This window comes from Eptatretus burgeri, chromosome 5, assembly GCF_056783735.1.
Source record: "Eptatretus burgeri isolate ZD-2024b chromosome 5, Ebu_testis_v1, whole genome shotgun sequence".
NCBI lineage: Eukaryota > Metazoa > Chordata > Myxini > Myxiniformes > Myxinidae > Eptatretus > Eptatretus burgeri.
Window position 1 is genome coordinate 21,237,751 of NC_140965.1, and position 23,602 is coordinate 21,261,352.

Genomic DNA, 23,602 nt, shown 5'->3' on the forward strand with positions numbered 1-23,602 from the left:
AGAAACCAGATTAGGGGGGGGGGGGAGAAATAAACCTTGAAATAAGTTTCACCCCCTTCACAAACTGCAAGCGAGGAAAGCAAGATAAGCAAGAGATGTGGAAAGAAAGAGAAACAAACCAATGAAACTTTATTTCATTGAATATAAAATTGAATTTCATGAATGAAAAAAAAGAAAAGAGAAAAAAAAGAGAAAAGGCATGAAAAAAAAGAAAGAGAAACAAACCAATGACCCGACTATAAACCGCCATCCTGGTGATTTGTAGGCCGGGCTTTGCCTCGATCAACTCAAGATGTGCGGGAGCATTCATTGCGAGGGAGTGCGGGAGAAAAAGCCATCCATTGGAGGGAATGTTAAGCTGGCTATCCTATCTGCAAGCATTTGTCAGTGGATGTTAAAGATCCCATGATGTACATTTTGAAGAGTAGGCCAGCGTTTGCTGGTGTTTCGGCCAAATTCCATCCCTAACATGCAGGGTTACTGCATCAGTAGTAGAGCTTAACCTCGGTGTCGATCGATGATAGAATCCCAGTCGAACGTACTCTGGACAAAACTATGGGTCTTTTGGCGTTATTATTATAATTATTTTTTTTTGAAAGGACACCTCGGATGTATAATTAATCTTTAATGTTCGCATTTGGTGCAAGCTGATTGGGAAGACGGCTTGATCGATTGCACCAGAAGCTTGCACATAAGCAAAGGAATGACTTGGCAATGGGATCTGAAGGTGTAAACCAACCGAACCAGCTTCTCCATCTCTACCAATAAATAGGTTATCGACGTGGGACCGCCATTATTCTCACCCTGAAGGAAAACAAACAGAAGACCATGTTAAAAGGAGGTCTTTTACACCCTCTTTGTGTGAACATCGTTCTTGTTGGTCTATGCACGGTCTTGCTCTTTTCTCAAGTATTTGTCCTCAAGATGCATCTACCCTGTCAGATGAAAGACCATTCCTTGGTCGTTTGTACGTCGTACGTGCAACCGTTACCCGACCACCCCGATGAAGGAGTGAATGTACTCTTGCCTTTCGTTTCCACTCATGAGCAAATGGAACTAGTAGTATAAAAACATCATGACATAACCACTCACTGTCCTCACTCATGATTATGATAATTATCACCTACAAACCTGCATTACCTGTACAGCAGCTACCCCCACACGATTCTATTACCTAACTTGTTGAGACACCATGCATATTTTGCTTTGACTGATGCAACAGTTGCAGATCTTTGGCAATAACTCATTTGGAATGCCCAACGATTTCACACTGCACTTCACAATACCAAGACTTCCCTTCAACCCCCTCCTTTAACCTTAAAACGTTTCCATCAGCTCTCTCTCTCTTATAAAACTACTATTACACCAACCCCACCACAACCACAACCACAACCACTACCCTCCTGTTGCTGGACACCGCACTCCCCCACCCCTTTCTATGCCCCCTCTACATGACAGGGCACAAGCACCACATTGTGGTATACACTGTTTGAAACAAACGATGTGCGTTTACTCTTACCCTCTGACAACCGCATCCTCATCTCAAAACAATGTATATAATAAATATTTAAGTTCGCGAAAATTTTCGATACAATTTAAAAGGAATTTAATTAAATAAAACACGTTCGATTCATAATAATTCAGGGTATATTCACGAGATGGCGAAGGGAACGTCTCTCTGATCGGCAAAGCTTTAACCGCAAAAACCCAACTGAAACCACCCATCGGTTTCCGCCACACTCACTCACCTCTCGCTATGGTTAACAGAGAAATTGTAAAAAAAAAATGTCCGCCACGATATTCGCCGCTGGGTGTTTCAGCAACAGCTCCGGGTAACACGGTCGGGCACGGTAACACCGTCGGGCACGGCACACGGTAAATTTCACCGCACAGCCAGGGGACGATTACCGCCCCCGTTACGCCGTCGAACACAGCGCTGAACGTACAAACACGGAGAGAACACAAATGAAAAAATCGGACGTGTGAGGTCACATATAACACGTCACACTAATAACAGATCAGGGAAAGGTTACACGGCAGCACACCGAGGAACCAGGCAGCGCACGGCTGCTCGATTCGCTCTTGCCGGCGCGAAACACGTGCGTCGCGAGCGACGCCTTCACGTTGTGGGCGGGGTTTGTTTGTTTGACGTCATCGTGACGTTGCCTTGACTCCTGACTCGCGGCTGACGCTTTCATTTCCCTCCGGATAATGAACACTGCCTCGTCATGAAACACGATGTTCCTTCCACTCGACAATTCGGAGATCGTGTCACTGCGATGCTCTCTCCTGATCACGACCGCTCGCGGTGTGTGTGTGTGTGTGTGTGTGTGTGTATGTATGTGTGCGTGTGTTTGTGTGTGTATGTATGTATGTGTGCGTGTGTTTGTGTGTTTTGTGTATGTGTGTGTGTGCGTGTGTGTGTGTGTGTGTGTGTATGTATGTGTGCGTGTGTTTGTGTGTGTTTGTGTGTGTGTGTGCGTGTGTTTGTGTGTTTTGTGTATGTGTGTGTCTGTGTTTGTGTGTATGTGTGTGTGTGTTTATGTATGTGTGTGTGTGTTTATGTGTGTGTGTCTGTGTGTTTATGTATGTGTGTGTTTGTGTATGTGTGTGTCTGTGTGTTTATGTATGTGTGTCTGTGTGTTTGTGTGTGTGTGTGTGTGTGTTTTGTGTATGTGTGTGTTTGTGTGTTTTGTGTATGTGTGTGTCTGTGTGTGTGTCTGTGTGTTTATGTATGTGTGTGTTTGTGTGTTTTGTATATGTGTGTGTATGTGTGTCTGTGTGTGTGTGTATGTGTGTGTGTGTGTGTGTATGTGTGTATGTGTGTGTGTGTGTCTGTGTGTGTTTGTGTGTGTGTGTGTGTCTGTGTTTATGTATGTGTGTGTTTTGTGTATGTGTTTTGTGTATGTGTGTGTCTGTATGTGTGTGTGCGTGTGTATATGTGTGTGTGTCTGTGTGTTTATGTATGTGTGTGCGTGTGTCTGTGTGTTTATGTATGTGCGTGTATGTGTGTGTGTGCGTGTGCTTATGTGTGTTTGTGTGTGTGTGTGTGTGTATGTCTGTGTGCATGTGTGTGTGTCTGTGTGTTTATGTGTGTGTGTGTGTGTATGTGTGTATGTGTGTATGTGTGTGTGTGTGTGTGTGTGTGTGTGTGTGTGTGTGTGTGTGTGTGTGTGTGTGTGTGTGTGTTACATACATACATACATACATACAGGAATACCGGTGGAAGAGATCATTGGATCACGCGAACGGAACAACAGCCTCCATCCCCTGGTGGAGTTCGATTGAGCATATAAATCAATAATAATGGCGTTTCACGTGGAAGTTCAGTATCAAACAAAATATGATATAAACAGGCGAAATGTGTGTACATCATCGCGTGTACATCATCGTGATACTGTTGCAGTTTTGTAAAACCGCATGCTTCCAAGGCAATGGCACACAACCACAGCGATCCCAAGACAGTTATTTCAATAGTACGTGTAATATTGTTTCGGGGGCGAGGAACGACCGCGAGATGGAGCAGTTGGGCTGTCTCCCCTCCGAACACCCGGAATTGCAGGTCGTCACTCCGGATAACTCCAAAGTCGACGAGTCGCTTAATGGACCGTGCTTAATGGACCAATATTTCGACCGCACGGTTCGGGTCTTTTTGTCCGATTCCAATTTACCTAATTAGCCGCTCGGTTTAGCTATCGGGGAAGCCACACCCTCGACCGGCTTTGTCCGAACAGAGTCGCTGTTACCGATTCGGATCTGGCGTAACCGAGCGGGGATTACTAAAGCCGCGCCGGTCCAAATAATTTACGGCACAATCGGCCTCCCTAATTCTCAAGCCCCAATCATACTGGGTCAATGAAAGAAAACACAGACAACGAACTGGAACATTTAACAGTCATTTATTTACAATGTAAGAGGGAGGGAAACACAGAGCAGACTTAACCACGAATATGAATGCAGGCAAATGTACAATGGCAATCACTTAAATGATTTCTACTTATCAGACTGGCCACAGACAGACACACACACACCCAAAAAGAAATGGACCTCGTGGGTCTTTATTCAGCCCTCAAGCTCGGGATGGAAGGAGAGCTGAGGGTCAGAGTCTGGCCAGGTACCTGGCTGCCTCGTGCGGTTTTACCGACTCACACTTGTGGAGCTCAGAGTTCATGGACGGGAACGGGGATCCCCAGCTCGAGCGCTCCAACACAACCCACCACAGTGGGACTCGAACCCATGACCCAGAATCCAACGAGCCCACGATCCTGGCTGCCACGAACGACGATCGACGACACGAGCACCACGAAACACCTCCGCCATGAGCACCAACACGACCACCGACTACCAAGGAACCCCGAAAATGACCGCCGCTGAGACAGCTCGCCACCCTTCTTATCCCTCCCCTGGGCGGGTGGAGGGATCTGCTCTGAGGTAACTTTCCTCCGGATTGGTCGGGCGATCGGTGTCCTCCCCTCATTGGACGAGGGGAACATTCCATCTGGCTGGGGAGGGGGTCGGCTTTGAGGTGATCTCACCCCCACCTATGTCCATGGCCTCGAACACGTGTGTAATGGCACTGAAGGAGTGGAGGGGGATTTAATGCAGAAGACTAACTAGAAAGAAACTCGCAGCACACATGAAATTCCCATTAGACATAGGGGAGAGATTCTAACTATCCACATATATTTAACGAAATAACTAAACTTTGGGTCAACTGTATGTGTAAAGGCGAATGATTTCCAGATTCGTAACAATAGTTCTTTCCATATGTCTAGTGGGTAAATGGGAAAGATGCGTTGCGTGGGACTCCTTCAGTTAGACTTCTTGTACCTCTTTAATCTAAAACCCTTGCAGTTCTTCACTTCTTTGCTGAACCCCTTTCTCTCACACGAACCACGCAAGCACGCACGCAAACCAACACAATCCAAGGGAGCCACACAGCGAGTGGTGCATACGCATTTGCGTGCCAATTCTCAACTGCCATTTCGCCTCATGCCTTTATTCCGCTTACCAAACAATACCACGCTCACCACAACCATTTCATATGATGACTAAAAATTCCTGCAACAACCCACGCTTACATTTTCCATTATAAACGTGACCATTACTCACAATCTCGTTCCAAAGAACTTCCACTTCTTCCCCACAATGCCACAACGTGCTCCTGCGACTCTCCACCCACATAGTCATCGAACACTTACCACAGCCTTCAAAGACACGGAGGATATGTAGGTCGGGTAATTTTGGGGCATAACTCAAGCGCAAACATGCACTGTAGCTCGTTTCAGGACCTGTGCGTTGCGCAGGGATGCTCCTAAGATCCTACATTCAAATGAAGGCCAGCACACGTTCGGGTCCAGCGAGCGCCTTCAAAAATCACAGCCCCATGTAAAGGTCGGGAGTTGAGCGTGCCCGTTGGCTGGCGACTCAGCCATTTTTCACCTCCGGGACCTGACAAGGCATGGCCACAGCCGCTATGGACCAATAGGGGAGCTCAGTTTCATTAGAGCTCCTTTTGATCCTATGGTTGGCTCCTCCCCTCGTCCGGGGCTCATAAAAAGAGCATATGGGTTCATTCTGCAGACTATCGCTGGAGCAGATCGTCAAGAGCATCAAAGGAGCAATTATCGCCAGACATCGGACCTTGCAGGGGAGACGGGCAGTGCAAGGACGAGCGTCGAATCAGCATGACCAGGCGTGGGGTCACGCATTGCTGCTGCAAGCCGGGACTGCTCCAGTTCAACTTCACTCATTTAAGCTGGACCGACACTAACACGTACAGACTGTTACATGATTTATAATCGGGTCTTTTCTCTCACGCATCTTTCTTTTACTATCTATCTTTCGTCTACTGTGGATGCAAAAGAGCAATCAACGTGGGCAAGCCCATCCAACTGTTCTTTTCAGAGCAAAATACAAGAACAAACTGAAGAGCGAACCAGACTGACCTGCACCTTGCATTCTTCCTCTTACACTACACCGCACCCCATGTCGCATGGCACTTGCACTTCTCAAACACGCACCCTAGACACCCTCAGTATTTCTCCCTCTTCCCCTTTCCTAAGCGTTCTGGGCTGCGCAGGTCGGCCAGCCTTGCCAGGTATTGGGAGGTCGTTAATCCTCAATTATTTCTATCTCTCTGGGGTATCATTAATGTTCCTGATGTGTGTGTGTGTGTGTGTGTGTGTGTGTGTGTGTGTGTGTGTGTGTGTGTGTGTGTGTGTGTGTGTGTGTGTGTGTGTGTGTGTGTGTGAGAGAGAGAGAGAGAGAGAGAGAGAGAGAGAGAGAGAGAGAGAGAGAGAGAGAGAGAGAGAGAGAGAGAGAGAGAGAGAGAGAGAGAGAGAGAGAGAGAGAGAGAGAGAGAGAGAGAGAGAGAGAGAGAGAGAGAGAGAGAGAGAGAGAGAGAGAGAGAGAGAGAGAGAGAGAGAGAGAGAGAGAGAGAGAGAGAGAGAGAGAGAGAGAGAAAGAGAGAGAGAGAGAGATGGCACCTGTTGTAGCATAAGTTAAGACTGTATAAGAACTTTCGGGATAACTCTGCACTATCTTCTTTTGTAATATTGTTTGCCTTTTGCCGCACCTCACAAATTCCTTGCTTTCCCTGCTGTACATTTGCAATAAACCCATTTATTTCCCTCACTCCTGGTATAAATTAATGTTGTTAGAATGTTCCCAGCTTGTTTTTTGTCTTTTCCTCCATTGGTACAGCCTGGCCCGCACCCTATCTTAGCCGGGACGCTATTCCTCAAGGATCCGTTCAATAGCCGGTACATACTTGGCAGCTCTGCTCGGCTGCACCTGATCCGGTAGGTAATCTAAATAACGCAAGTACGTACCGAGGGCGCGATTCCCCAAAAATGAGGTCATGTGTCCTTAGGTAAACAGTTGTTAGACGGAGGACCCTAAGTCACGTGGTCAAGTTATTGGCTTTCGTGGTTGATTAGCAACCTGCCTCTGCACGAAGTTATTCATGTGCGATGGCCTGCGATTCCCGGTGAGTCTGAAATGGAAACAGAGACAGCTCCTCCCTCATGGTTCCCCCCTGACACCGGATCCGCAACAATATATTCATATTGATCATTGATTGTATAATCAAGGTATTTAAGCTTCCTCGAATAAGCATGATATTTAGGAAGAACAGGAGAGAATTCCAAGTGAAACTTACCACACAAAACAGACCGTTTATGTGTCTGTCGAGGAAGGATCGAGAAAATCGATACGGAAAGGAATGTTTGGGAGGAAAATTAATACGAGGCACAAACCACACCTCTGTTGAGAAAACACCTTTCAAAATGGTTACACGTCAAATGGACAGGTATGTGAAGATGAAACAGATGTAGGCTACAGGAAAGAGGTGATATAATATGGACACCTGACACAGCTGACACACAATTTAAATCCTCACATCTGGATCTGGATTCGGATCTTCACAAAAATCGCATCAGTTCGTCGTCACACTCCAAACCTGCCTCCCAAGTTTCATCCGAATCCGTACACAACTTTTTGAGATATCCTGCACACAGACAAACAAACAGACAGACAGACAGGGGTGAAAACAACCTCCTTCCACCTTTGTTGGCAGAGGTAATAAATTGTGTATTATTTATTTATTTCCATCCTACAGATATTATCAACTATCCATCTTATTGACTTTTTGGCATTTACTTTTAATTATTTTCAATGGTTCAAACGACAAAAAGAAAAACACTTTGTTGCCTTCATTTTATTGCTCCATTTACTATTTCATAAGGTTTGTTGATCAGACAACAGGTAATAGACCTAAAACCCGATTAAGCTCACCCAATTGGTTTTCTTTGGACAAAAGAAAAACTTAACATGAAAGAGTAACCCGTCAGAGGGCAACTATGGGGAGAATGAAGAACGAGTATAAGCCGTAAAGGTTCGTGTCGATCAGCGTTGCCGGACAGGTACAACGATGGAAGGAATCAACAGGACGTTGGATGACGTATGCTAACCGCCATGATGGACGTTTCGGGCATTAACCCTTCATCGGAGCAAAAGAGGGGGATGGGATTATGGCGATTGTTATAGGGTGCCAGTGAGTGAGAGCTGTGTCAGGGAGGACACGACTCATGTTGACATCTCATGAGGAGGAGGGTCAGGGCTTAGTGGTTTAAAGAGACTGGGATTGGGAGAAAATTCGAGAATAATATCTGGAAACAAACAAGTGAAGGAAAGACGTCAGATAAATAAACGACAACTTTAAAAAGTAATAAATACAGTAGACTAGGCGTAAGTCGTCACCATCGGGACCGAGAAAAAAGTGACGACTTAGAAATGTGACGACTTACGCGTATGCGAACATTCATGATGACTGTGGGGTGAAGGATGAAGTCGCGCGTGGCCTGGACACATATGTGTGAGAGCCGGCTATTGTACCAAAAGGAAAACACAATCCTCGGGGCACAGGTGGGGGTTCATTGGTGAGTTGGAAAGTGATCAAGCAAAGATGGAATTCATGAATCAGTTTATCAAAAGTAAAGATAATGAACAACTCTGTAAGACAACTCGTATACCATCGGTGATGATATGGTGACAAATTACATGACACACAGTCATCGTGGTGATGATTACCACTCAATGCCTATGTGTAATTGAGTGCGGTAATGTACAAAACAAGCCAATATAAAACCATGATCGGACTTCAACAATAAGCTCGATCGATCCTTTACTTCTTCGCGAAGTAATCCATTATGTTTGACTGCCTCAAACTCTTGGGCATCTGGTGCATGAGAAAGGATTCAAACCGGTCATTGTATTCCATGATGTTGGCTGGGCAATCCTCCACCGAAAGACAGAATCGGCCGAAACAGAATATTTGGCTGAGCCGACATTTGCCGAAACCAGATGATGAGCGCGTCATCGACATCTTCAAAGGTGTCGATGACGCGCTTCCCACACATTTCACACTTCCCACCGGCCTCACGATCTTCTCCACTTGTCCAAATATCTTGCCCTTATTCTTCAAGATATCGTTCAATGTCTGCCGTTTGATGTCCAACTTCTCAGCTATGTCTGTTTTCTTCATCAGTGGATTTGCCTCGCAAAACTGGATAATGTCGTATTTTTCTTGGTAGGTTTTAGTTGAAAGCTTACACTTAGTCGCCATTGTCCTGCCTGCAGTGCGATCAACGTGTGTACGCAGTTATAAATAGCCTATCACTGGGGTGTAAACCAATGAGCGAGCATCACGATTCCATGAAATCGGGCTTCTCACGAGGCAGCAGTTCCGTGTGACGAGTTAGGAGTGGTAATTTACTTGAGTTTCCATTACGTGGGAATGGACAACATCTGACGACTTAGACGAAGTGACGACTTAGAGATGACGACTTACAGAGGGATGACCCTTTATTCAAAGGGATTTAACATGAGATAAATTCGGGACTTTTTGACGCTGCCGACTTAGGCGAAGTGACGAGTTACACGCTGCCGACTTACACCTAGTCTACTGTATATATATATATATATATATATATATATATATATATATATATATATATATATATATATATATATATATATATATATATATGTGTGTGTGTGTGTGTGTGTGTGTGTGTGTGTGTGTGTGTGTGTGTGTGTGTGTGTGTGTGTGTGTGTGTGTGTGTGTGTGTGTGTCAGTGCATCTCCTCCATAACTCCAAAACTATTAAAAAAAAAAAAACTCGCACCCTGAAACTTTGCATGCATGGAAAACTCCAGGGGAGTGCATGAGTGAAAATGGGTGTTTGGGTTCATTAAAACACCCCCTTTTTGAAGATAATTAAGTGCCTTATTTAATTATATCCTTCATCAAGCGATCCTCGGCCCCCCTTGCTCTCTGGGTTTTAAGGCGTTTACTGAGCAACCTCGTTGGGGTCTGAAGCCGCCATGTTCTCTGGCCTGCTCAACCACATCTTGACTTGGAACAGGCTACAACGATTTCTTAACGATAAAGTTGTTGTTTTCACTTTCCTCACTCATATTATCAAATGCCTGTTCATCATAGCTACACAATCGGACATATTTGACGTTTCAGGCATCTCCGGGAGGTAAAAAGAACGTTCACATCACATAAACCGAGCTGCGTGATGGCGGTTGGTGCAACGCCGGCTGAAAATGTTGTGCAATTTCATTTTTAGACGACATCGCTTTGTTTAACTTTTCGTGCAATGTGTTTTCATCATATACCCATCACTTCGACATTCATACATTAAAAAAAAAAACCTCCATCGACCTCGTGTTCGGAGTTCCTGTTCCGAGTTCCTTCATGTCGGTTTGAGCCGTGAAAAGAGTGTGCAGACATTTTGTGGTCGCTTTGGATTGTTTTTTTCTTTGAATTACATTTTGTTATATGTTCGCGTGATGTCCATATTTTCCACAAATAATTATATTTGAACCTGCAATGCCCATGCTCAACCTGTAAAGCCTATGCTTTTCTCATGGCCAATTCTATGTTGGTTGAGTTGGCAATGGCAAAAACATGTTCATCTTGGCTCCATATGGAAAAACATGTAACTTTGTCTATCCTGAACTTCTACAAGGATTAAAAACATAAACAAGGTCAAACACTGTGATAAAATGTGATGTGAAATCCTCAGTACTGAAAAATAAGAAACAATGTTGGAGAAAAAAAGCAGAAAGAGGAAAGAGAAGGAGGAAGGCAGAAAAAGGAGGAAGATAACAAAGGAACAAAGGAAGGAGAGGCTGATAGAAGAAGAAAGATACAAGAAGAAAAAAGGCAGAAGGGCACAAAGATGACAAACAAAACAGGAATAACAAAAATACAGAGCAACTGGAACTTCTCAACAGCAAAAAGCAAGATTAGAAGCAAACACGGCAACAATGACTGTATTCTGCCCTCCAGTACCTGCGATCTCCCAGTCATTGTATTGTACTTCAGTTATCCGTACTATCTGGTTCAGGACGACACAGTTCAAGCCGATGAAACCTTTGCCGCCCCTGTGTGAAGAGGGGGCATCGCTGTAAAATACAAAACACACAGGAAATGGCGCTTTGTGTTGAGGCACGGCGGTGATGGTCATGTTTAACCCTCAACCATTTAAAGATCCCCGGGGGCTTAAACACGGCAAGGTAAGCTTTGGTCTTATTTGCTGTCTCCCACCTGTCTCTCTTTCTATTTCCTCCCACCCACTTCTCTCTGCCCTCCCCCTCCTTCCTTCTATTTCTCTCCCCCTACCCACCCTTGTCTTTCTCCCTCCATCCCTCTCTCCCAACATTCTCCCCTCCCCATCTCTCTGCCCCCTCTCTTAGTATTCCCATCAGCGAAGCGACGGGTGGTATTTGCTGGTTTGAAATGAAATAAAGATTTTAAATGTTTCAGAAAAAAAATTCTGGAAGTTCACCGCCATTGATGCATCATCTTGTACACCACCGAATTTAACACGTTTCCTTTTTGGAATGATTTTAATTTTGTTTGACTGCCCGACAGGCAGACAGAATAAGAAAATTATCTCACTCCTCTCTGTGCACGTGGTTTCGTACATTGGCTCTAACAAATTCAGAGCCAAAGTGCTGTACTGCCAAACTACAGGTTGGTTTTCCGATTCATGTTCAAAATATAACATTCAATTGAAATCAAGTTGTTCCTCGATCATAAACTGACATTTGCAGAGAGGACAGACAGACCGACAAAGTGAACCAATTGCATAACCTCATTTTTCGCTTCGCGTGTGTGGCCGGGGTAATGAATATACAGTATATTAATTTGCCATAACTAAAAAAAGTTTATTTTGCAATTGTGTTGCATGTATGTAAACTTGCAATAACTATCTCAATCACCTGATGTTGTGAACACAGCACTTCATTCGTGACCTTTTGGCTCACACAATCCTCTCCCAACACGTCATTACATTTTGTATCCTGTGCCGGCCTCCATTGCCACACATCATGCGTGCCTCCTCATGTAGCACAGCCCCTCTCCCTTACCAACAGTGCCCCACCTCCCTCCAGCACCAATGAAAGAGACCATAGAGGGCGGCCAACGGAGGCGGGTTTGGTGACACATTTCATGCTCCATTAGGTGGAATTTGACACTCCAGGGGAGCTGCTGAACTTCAAAAGGTTTGCTGTTGCATTACATTCAATACACAGAAACAATCTCGAGTAACACTTCATCTTGTGTGGAACTATTTTTTCCACTCCAAGATCGAGGCTTTTGGTAAACACGAGTGACAGTGGGATCACAGGTGGATTCAACATGGCCACAATTATTCCCATATTCTTGTGGGGTTGGCTGGGGTGGGGAGAAGATTTTTGGCCCAAGTCTTTCACGAATCGGGGTGACAGGCCTGATGCTCAACTCACAAGTTAGGGCAGGAATTTAAAATTTGTTTATAATGCCGGCGATAGCTCGCCTACTCTTCATGAAGGACACCGTGGGATCTTTAATGTGCACCAACTAATACCGGTAGATGGGACGCAATCGAACGTCCATCCGAGGGACAGAACACACATCAATACATCACCCTGCCTGTGAAACACCGGGATGACAGTTAATAGCTGGGCCGAGAATCCAGCACAAAGACAGACAGCTTAGAGACGAGTGTCCATCCCTCTAGAGTCTAGGCCATCCTGTCAACCCTTAAGCTAATAATGCAGCACGAAGCCGACAGGTTGCCACACACTAGAGCCAATGTTTGCCACTGCAAAGCAACAATGTCAGTGACGAATCTTGAACAACTCCGTTTTGTCGAGGGCTGCCGCACACTTGGCTCGCACTACGCGATTGCTGATGTCACTATTTTCGGTAAACAAAATGGCAATGTAGAATAAATGCAGGGACAGGATGAGAAGGGTGAAAGCTCTGAACACTGCTGCTTTTTCACTCGTGTTGGTCCTTCGCTGAAAGAAGCAGCAGCCGGTAAAGAAGCAGCTGTTGCTAAACCCAGGGTGGAAAGAAGGCCAGCTCAGGAAACGTTTAACACAACAAATTGCTCGTGGAACTTGCTGCAAAAGATGATCACTGTTATACTAACCTCCAGAGGATGCATCCAATACTCTTTAATGAGCCAGTGCATCATGTGAGTGCAGATATTGAGGAGAAACTCGACATCCAGGGGCACCATCTCTGCTGCAGAGTGAGTCGCAATAATCTTGTGGTTTTTGGCCCAGGTAATGAAGGACTGAAATTCAAACGAACATTGACTAATTAACTAACTAACTGTGCGTGTGCAAGCACCACTGAAGTAATCCACTGGAACATCTGCAGAAATTTCAATTTTCCATTTCCAGAAAACTCATGGAAACACGAACCGAAAACAAGGACATAACACTCACGTATTATCTGATGATCTCATCCAGCTTGAACAGAGAAAACATAGCACTGTGACTCGTTCGACATTGTACTCAGATACAAAAAAAAAGAAAAGAAGGCATTGTTAATTGAGGTTTCAGTACCCAGTGATTTTGGTCTAAACAATGCAGAAATCAAGAAAATGACCAAATATCAGGATCTCAAGAATGAAGTGAAAAGATCCTGAAAGCTGAAGAGTGCCAAAATTGTACCAGTGATAATTGGAGCAACGAGAACGATAAAGAACAAGCTCACAAAAATCCTACAATCCATCACTGGGAACATTGTCCACAAACGAACTACAGTTGGAGGATGCTTAGGGCTCAGTGACGATACTGAAAAGAGCCCTCGGAACAAAACTCTGAGAACAACACAACTTAGGCCATGAATCACGATCCTTCACCAAAACGAAAGTGGATACTTTAAGTCCTGGGAGGACTCCGTTCCACCTTCTGAAACCCAAATTATGGAGCTAACAATCAACTAACCAACTCATGCACGCACGCACTCCGTAGGTACTGTATATATATATATATATATATATATATATATATATATATATATATATATATATATATATATATATATATATATATATATATATATACATCAATGTACGTAATTCATAGGCAGAGACTTTGTCATTAAAAGTTTTTGTAACACAATGTACCCAACATGACACTTTTATCGTTTGAGGGATTGTTAAATGCAGGAAACAAAAGGCAGGTTCAGGCTACTACATTGAACTTTCATAATACTGTAGCCTTTTCGCTTCAAATGTCTCAAAAGCTACAATTTTTTTTTTTAATGCTGCAGATGATGTGATGTGATGGCTAGAAGTTACTGAAAGCTGAAGTTCAATTTGTCAATATATTTCGCAGCTTCGGCGATTGTCAGAGACGACAGCACACTACACCATGATGCACGATTGTCACAGATAACTCGTCGAAGAAGTCGAACACGTTCAACTTTCATGATTATCGCTGATACACATGAAAAACTAGTCGACGAGGATCGTCAACCGCCACACAGGACACAATTATCAAAAACTGTCACCGAGCCGATTCGTGTGCGGTGGTCCTAAAAGATCACGTGCTAATCTTACCAGTTTTAAATGAAACCAACGAGCTTGGCTGTTATGACTACACTTGCAATCTCAAAGCTGAATCGGTATAAACAGATAAAGAAACCGGAAATGATCCAATATCAAATTTTGAGTTCAAAAAAATATATTCTGTTTTGACCCCTGTGACCCTAAATCCCCACCCCTGGGGGTTCATGTTATGAAATGTGGGTCAAATCCAAAAGGTTACATATCTCATGTGTCCCCCAATGTTGATTGCATATACAAAGCTTCACTTTAAAAAAAAAAGTGCCCATATTTGCATTTTTTGGTATATGACCTTTTGACCCCACCCCAGGGGGCAGGGCCAAAATGATACTCCTCTTACACCTTCTTGCCATGTGGTGATCTTGACTACCGAGTTTGATGAATTTCTGCAGAACGATTTAGGAGGATATAGAGTGACAGGCAGATACACAGACAGAGACAATTACAATACATTTTCTTTCTTTCTTTAAAAAAAGCATGAGGATAATGAAGCGTTACACAAGGTATTAGTATTAGCACACACAATGATCCAACATCACCTGGCTTATCAGTTTGACCATTTTTGTGGCATCATCAGGACCAGTACAGCTGCCACAATGGTGACACCTCCATCTTCCACAGTACAATACCATGGACCAAAACATGATCAGCATCGAGGTTATAAGGTAGGAAGTGGCATTGCCTCCATCTTGGATTGCTCAATACGGCAGTGCACACATTTGACCTTGGACACCACTCTTCACTGGTCTTGACATTGCCTCAGGCTGAAACTGCTGGGATGGTCATTTGATCCAGCTTCCCTGTGAAGTTACTGTATGCACTTATGCATTGAGCAATCCTTCTTTGGCTGTTAAAACCACCTCTCGGAATTCAACTTTAAGGCTGCTCTCAAGTATCACGAGTTAGCTTTGTTGCAAACAGGTCAGGAAACTTTTTGTGTGACCAGTTGCAATCATGTGGTAAATGAGAAAGTTGTTGGCTACAGCTGCCACCAAGTGTGAGCAGCACGATTACAAGGTATTTTGCAAAGAATCGTGTCTTTGTGAATCACCAGCAATACTAACTCCCTCCGAGAACAAAATGTGGTGTCATTACTCACTCCCGAAGGCAGGAGTCAGTGGTTAAACCACTTTCACGCTGGCACGAGTACAATCACAGGTATTCTCCCCACCCTTGTGGTAATCCTCCAAGTAATCACTCCCAGCAATCCTCCATGTAATCACAGCTTTCAATCCCCCAAGCAATCATTACTTGGACAGATTATTCACAGAGCTTCCACAAACTCTTGCTTCATGTTTTTGGGTAACTTGGCGATGTGCAATTTTTACTACTCTCTATAACCCATCTAATTAAGGTTCCCAGTTATAGTTTCCTGTTCGGAACGTCAATCTTCCATTATTTGCCAGTTATTTTGTTTTCAGTGTCAGTATGAACTGTGTGGATTGACTGCTTGGAAAGGAGGAGGATGTGGGGCATCAAGAATACTCACAACCAAGGTCAACAAGCAGGATCTTCTGAGAACTATGAAGCTTCACCCAAATTAAGTCATAACTTGTTCAAATGTACTGACGAAAGAAAACAGCTTCAAATACTGGTTCCTGAACCAGATGATCTCTTTTTCTCTGTTGGTTTGTTCTTCCCTCTCTATTATTACCTCGGAGGATGGAGCCTCCATCAGAACCTCCAGAACTTCCATCATGGCGGTTACGTTTTCACTCCTGTCTATTTGTGAACAAAATATCTCAAAAAGTTGTGAACCGATTCGGATAAAATTGGGTGGAGAGCTCGGGTATGTGACACCAACGAAATGAATAGATTTTGGTGAAGATCCGAATCCACGTTGGATCCGAGAATTTTTAAAGTGATTTTTCACCTTTGAGAGATTGGACCAAAAATGACATATAGCACAATATCTCAAAAAGTTGCGGACGGATTCGGACGAAACTTGGTGGATGAGTTGGTTAGGTGACGAGAACAAGACGATGAAATTTTAGTTCATGTCCGAATCCAGATCTAGCCTACCAGTGGGATACAAAAAGTGAACTGTTCAGCCTGGCAGAGTTATGTGCTCTACCCGTTCTAGTTATTCTGTCGTTGACCCTCTGGCCCAACTTTAAATCTATATGGATGACATTATCTAATGTTCACCAGTTATCATTGGTATCTCCCACAATGTAGATGAGTCTGGGCATATTACTTTCACATCACAGACAGGTCACCAAGGTCAGTGATCTGTCTTCCACTGACTCCTTTCTTGTCTTGCACCCTCTGCTCCCATCCCCAGCTTCCTGCAGGGCGCACACGGTCTACTACTAACCCACTTGCAGTGAAATTCTGAAGATCCAGACTCAGTGCTCATCTCCACTCATTTGTTCCTCTTTTCTCTCACCAGTGTAACCAACTTCCTCAGTCTGTTCAATCTCATTCTTCCCTCTAGGCCTAAAGGGCTTTGAGACAGGTGTTCACCTCCATCCTTACCCATGATCTTTTGTACCCTCAGTAACCCACCCTCCCCAAGACCACCTCTCTCCACGTCATTTAGTTTCTCACCCCATTTTCATTATTTATATAAATTCCATTTCTGCATCTTCCCTGGGTTTCCCTACCACTACTGTGATTAAGAGTATGCATGCATCCTGCTTGTTCACCACTTGCTCTCATTCTTTCCAAGCCTCCCTCGCCACTCTTTCCCCTATTCTTTTATCTTTGTTATGTCTTAATCCATTATGTGTTTTAGCTTATCCATGAACCTCGACTCTGTATAAAAATACCCATCCACAATGTGTGTGCACAGGTTGTCAACGCTGCACTTCAGAACCACAAAATTACTCACATTGGCTGGTGCTTTTGCGGTTGGGCCACGGATCACAAAGCACGCTATTCTGTTTGTGGACCTCAACTTGGGTGTCCTGTGTGCTATATTAGTTGGTGGACTAAAATATCCCACTTTGCCTTTCAACTAAGAGGAGGCGAATTAAAACAACTGGAACTCTGAACAAATGTTGTATTTAAATTCCTGCCAAAATCACCTTCAGTCATCGGCAGGCGTGACCTACAGGTTAATGAAAGACTTGGGCCAAAACATTCCCCAGCCAACCCCACAAGAAGATGAATGAGATTAATCGGGATCGTTAAAGCAGTAGCAGTAACCTACTACTACTACTACTACTACTACGACTACAATTTTATAAGTGAAAGTGAGGGCTTCTTTTTCAAAACACCAAATGGATTTCTGTGTTATCACTTGTGGACTCAACACCATATCGATTTCCTCAAAATCATATTCATCGTTTTCATTACTCACATGTGAATGGTTTCTTCCATAAAGTTCATGAAGTAATGCATAAGAAGCACCTGAAAAGTTTCGATAAGGCACAACAATGTCGGCACGAACGGCATCTTCACATACGATGGGATACAAGCCAACATTCTTTACAAAAAAAAATACATCTTCAAGGCCTTCGTGCCGTAATAACCACTTTGGTTAAAGCACATCTCGAAATGGAACAAAATCATGTCTCGGGTAATGTATCGTTTCACTTACAATTAAAGGTTTTCAATTGTTTTAAGTTGATGTTCACTCCGGTGAAGTTGTGATCCATTCGTAATTTCGAGAGTTGAGGGAATGGGTCGACGCGTCGATAGGAGATGGAGATTTACGAAATCGGTTATAGCCGTTTGGGTGGGATTCACGGAGGATTCCGAGAGCAGGAAGGGCAACTCGGATCATGGATTGGAAAGCAGCATGAGAGGGAGGAGGAGGAGGGTTTGTGGGGGGATGTGATCGATATTCATTTCATCCATTTGCTTGTACCAGAGTGGACATCCTTGCGATATTAAATAAGGCAATTGTCTGTATGTGTATATGTGTGTACACCTGAAAATCATTGGAAAAAAAAAAGAAAACAGGGCTGGGCCGATTACGAAATTTTTCAAATGTGTTGGTTGTACCCAGATTCAGGTCATGGGCACATAGAAAATGGGGAGCAGGAGACGAAGGGTCGGGGGGGGGGGGACTTACGATTTTCGCCTATACGTGACAGTACAAGTGGTTTACTGACCCCTACTGTACCCCCACCATCCCTCCCACACCCTCCGATCATGCTGCTCCCGAAGGTAGCAAGTGTTTCTAATCCCATGCACATATCATTCAGCAACTTGGATGGAGAGCAAGATTTAAAGGCTCACTTGTGACGAAGCTGTGTTACATAACAATGTAAAAGTATGCATTGTATAAGCATGATTATAAAAAGTTTCATGGAAACATTTATGCTCATTAGGAAAGGACTGACAGCATTTATCCAAAGTCATAAAAGTGTTACGGGGCCGGGGGGGTCGACCGGGAGCATGACCGCTAGATGGAGCCGAGAGCCGGCTCGACCGATCGCCCGGAATGTAAAGGTCGTCGCCCCGATAAGTCCGGAGCGGACGGGTCCTGACTGGACCAAAGTTCGCCAATGGATAGATCACGTGGGTTAGGGTCGATTGCCAACTTTTAAATTTACCTAAGTACCCACGTGGTCCGACTACCGGGGAAGTTCACCCTCGGCCGACTTTGTCCGAATCGAGTCGCTATCGCCGACTCGGATCTGGCATAACCGAGCGGAATTACCAAAGTCGGGCCGGACCAAATGAACAAGTTGCGAACACTAATCCTCAAACACGCGTCATGTCGAGCCAATGAAAGAAACACAAAATGAGCTGATACATTTAACAATTGGGGTTTATTTATACAGTAATAATGGGGAGCGAGGGAACACAAAAGAGCAGAACTATACCGAATACAATAAATGCAAGTATATATAGCGAACAAAGCACTTAACAGTTTTCTACTTGTTAGATGGGCCCACGGACACACGTACACACACACACACACACACACACACACACACACACACACACCAGAAATGGTGGCTGATGCCTTTAATGCGGACTTCAGCTCGGAGGGACAGATGAGCTGAAGCCCAGGGACTGCCACGGACCTTTCCACCTCGTGCGGTCTTTAAGCTGTTCGGACCGGGCACCAGTGTGGGCGAGCTGGATTGTGGGCACCAGGCACCAGTGTGGGCAATCACCGCGAGGCGCAATCCTTTCCGAGTTCCGGCAGATCCCCTCGCGCTCCAGAGACGAGGTGCCGCTCCAGAGACGAGCTGGTGAGACGAGGTGCCGATCCTTCCCGACCCGATGCGTCGCTTCCCTGAAGAACCACCAACCAAGATGAGGCCAAGAAGTTTCCCAGATGATAGGAGGAGGGAAAGGAGGGAAAGCACCAAACCGGGAACCAAGCAGAGACCGTGAAGAGCTCCACACACCAAGAAGAACTAGCCGAACCAAGATGAGGCCACAAAGCAGGACAAAAGCCACCTGAATACGAGCCGAATGAACCCCGAAGGCTCACCGAAGACTAACCCAAGACTAACCAGAATCAACCCGAGCCAAGCAGAGGGTCCCCCTCTTATCCCTCTTAGCCTTGCCTCGCTTCCAGCGTGACTCATTCGTCCTCGTGCGCCACCCCCCCTCCCCCCCCGCAACCACCGGTGGGGGCTGCTTACGTTGCTTTCTGCCGGCCCCGCCCCAACCATCATTTCTGTTTACGCCGTTGAATCACGGGACGGGAGGGTTCTTCTTCTTATTAGTTGTGGAGGAGGGTCGTTCTGATCGAACCCTAACTATTAAAATAAATCGCAGCGCATTTACATAGATTTACCCATTAAACAATGGAAGGCGAGCTATCTATAGAACACGTACTTATCGAGATAACTGAGCTAAAGGACCTAAATGTTGAGTGTGATTTCCAAATTCGCAACACAAGGAACAAGTTCCTTGTTCCTTGACTTTGGTCCATTGTGCCGGCTTTGGTCCATTGTGTCGAAGTGACACATGGGGAGGTCCTTTGGTACATTATGCCGGCACAAAACCCACACCATGTACCCAGTCAATGTACTTCGGGACCAGGATGAGGGAGAAAAATGGTGGGGCAAGTACAGGAACACCACCTTGGTGTTACTCTTTACCTCCGCAACCGAAGGAGGATATGTTTTCACTGTTAGTTATCTCCATTTGGGTTTCAGAAGGTGGGAGGAAGTTCTCCCAGAACTCAAAATCTCCACCTACTATTTTTTGGTAAAGGATCATGATTCATGAACGAAACTGTGAAGTTTCGTTCTCATAGCCTCATTCCAAGGGCTCTTCAAAATCTTCACTGAACCTCAAACAGCCTCCACTTGTAGCTCGTTTGTAGTGATATTCCCTGGAATGATTTTTAAGTACTCAGTAAGGATTTTCCTTTATCATTCCAGTAGCTCCGACTATCACTGGTACAATTTCAGCTTTCTTAAATTTCCAAATCCTCTTGACCTCATTTTTCAGATCCTGGTATTTGGTCATTTTCCTGACCTCTTTAGCATTGAGTCCAAAGTCATTGGGAACCGAGACCTCAATGAAAAGTGCTGACTTTTTCTCTTTGCGTTTGAGCCCTATGTCTGGATGCAATGCTACGTTTGCAATGTCCACACTTGACGGGATTATCTTCTCATGTGTGAGCATTATTTGTTCATTTTCAAGGATTGGATTTGGTTTGTGTTTCCATGATTGATCTGGGACTGGGATGTTGAAATGTTTACAGATGTGCAGGTGGATTGATTACTCGACAGACGCCGTCATGTCTTTCTGTGTACAGCTGTTCCGACATGAGTTTTTTACATCCCAAAAGGAGTTGAGTGGTAGTTTCTGTTTCTTCACCACAAAACCTGCATTTGTCTGATTGGCTCAATGCTGCCATTTTCTTCAAGGCATGCGTGTAGTGTCCTTGGTCTTGGGCATTGATGATGACTTGTTCTCTATCCCAACTAATTCGACCTCTTCTTAGCAATTCCAAAGAGCCTTCCTTGTCAATCCCTGTTGTCAAGCTCTTTTTCAAATCTTCCAGCTCTTTTGTAATTCTCCCATTTGTCAGAGTACATCTGCTATTTCTTTTTGTAGTTTTCATTTTTTTTTCTTTGCAATCATTGGGGCTGTGTTTGTTTGTTTCGTTTTCCTGTGTAGTATCCATAATTTGCACCTGTTTTTGGAAGTTTGTTGCTAAATGGATTAAGGATCCCTTTTCTGGTTTGTTGTTTTCTTGCTCATATACAAATGTCATCCGCAAGTCGGTTGATCTTTTCATATTCTACACTAGTCCTACACACGATGTGCTGTGCACTTGGTTAAGATCTATCAAACCGCCTCCTGCTTCCCGTCTCGGTAAGTACAACCTCGATATGCAATGGTTTTTGTAGAACATATTGTGAATCGTTTGACGTTTCCTTGTTTTGGTGTCTAAATTTCACCCGTCTCTGTCTGTGTCTATCTATATATCTGTGTCTAGGATATATCTAAAAGTTATGGACAGATTTGGACAAAACTTGGTGGACAGGTTGGGTGTGTGATGAGGAACGAATTGATTCGATTTTGATGAAGATCCGGATCTGGATACTAGAAGTTTAAAAAATTTTTACAAGAGATTCTTCACCATTGAGAGATATGGCTAAAACGACATGCAGCATGATATTTCAAAAAGTTGTGGACGGATTATGACAAAACTAGGTTAATGAGTTGGTTTGGTGACGAGAACAAGCTGATTAGATTTTGGTTGAGGTCTGGAAACAGATCTGGCCTATCAGGGAGATAAAAGCGTAAACGGTTCAGCCTGGAGGAGGTATGCATGTACCGAATGCCGTTCTAGTTGTTATTGGTTTCTTTGGACGATGAAGAGGTTGTGGTGAGAAATAAACAAGTGAAATCCTTCAATACAGCACGTGTGGTGAAGCAAATGAGTACACGAATGTTAAAATATTGTCGCGAATTTGCGCCCGCCGGCGTGCGAGCGGCCACGTAACTCGATTCGCAGCACGTCGCCCACCGGACTGACAATTCTGTCGTGACCCTCTCGGACTAACGCCAGGAACTAGTCACGGGTGGGCCTTTCGGCCTCACCACGATCGTGCCAATCGGCCCCCCACGTGGGATAGGGTTGTTCGCCAAATTCGACCTACCTAAGTACCCACACGGAGGGTAGAACGGTTCTACAAACGGGGAAAACGGTTCAACATAAGGCACATATATTCCACGGCACACGGAAAGCACACATATACAATTACAACAATTATGCACCAAAAGCAATTGCAACAAAAGAAACACAACAATGCAGATCTACTAACGACTACGCGAGCACACGGCAACACTTACAGTTTTACTTTACAGACGGCGCCGACAACACATATACTCAAAAGCAAAAGAAAAGGGGGCCACCCTCAACGACAAGGGGACAGACGGGCCTGTGGGCGCGAGACCGGGTGGAGCCTACCCGTCTTGTGATGAGCCGCAAATGTCGCGGCGGTGCCCTGACTCCGCGCTCCTCCGCGGGTTTCGTTGGCACTGCTTGGAATGGGGTGGGAACGGGGCCCCCTTTCCGCACTATCTCAGCGCGGGGGGGGGGGGAAGGGGGGAGGTTGTTGATGCTCTGGGGAAAGAGGATAGTTGGCTTGCTTGGGTCCCGTGACGAGCGACTCCACTGCGACCTCGACCGCGCTCCCGGCTTCCCCTCTCTGCAGCTCCCCGACAGACTCCGAACCCCGACAGATTGACTCTCCTCTAGACCCGTCTTGACTGCTGCTGCCACACTCCGCCGCCGCCACACCTCTCCAACTCGCCTTGACTCCCCTCCAACTCCCTTGACCGAAAAACTCTCTGCCGCTTCCACACTTCTCCAACTCGCCCGAGCCCAAAACTCACTGAATTCGCCCCGCGCTCGGCGCTTTATAGTACGGCAGGAGAACCCATATGCAAATTTCCGGATCAGGATGAGCTCGGGGGCGGAGCCACGCTCGCCCATTGGACGGAGGAAAATTGGGCGTGAACCTCCCCTGATCCTCGAATTTGCATATATCGATTCTACTCCGACGCGCCTGGAGGCGGGGCCAAATCGCCCCGTGCTTGCTGATAGGACGGTTCAGAAGTGGGCGTGTATCATTCCTGATCCGACCTCTCCTCGGAAAGGCCGCTCTTTGCACCCGCGGTCGGCGCGCGTCCCGCACGAGGCCAGGACAGCCCGACGCTCGGCGTTCACAAGTGGTGCGGGAATGGCCGCAGAAGGAGAGGCGAAGGTGGTGGAGGGTCTAAAGTGGCGGCCCCTGGCCACGG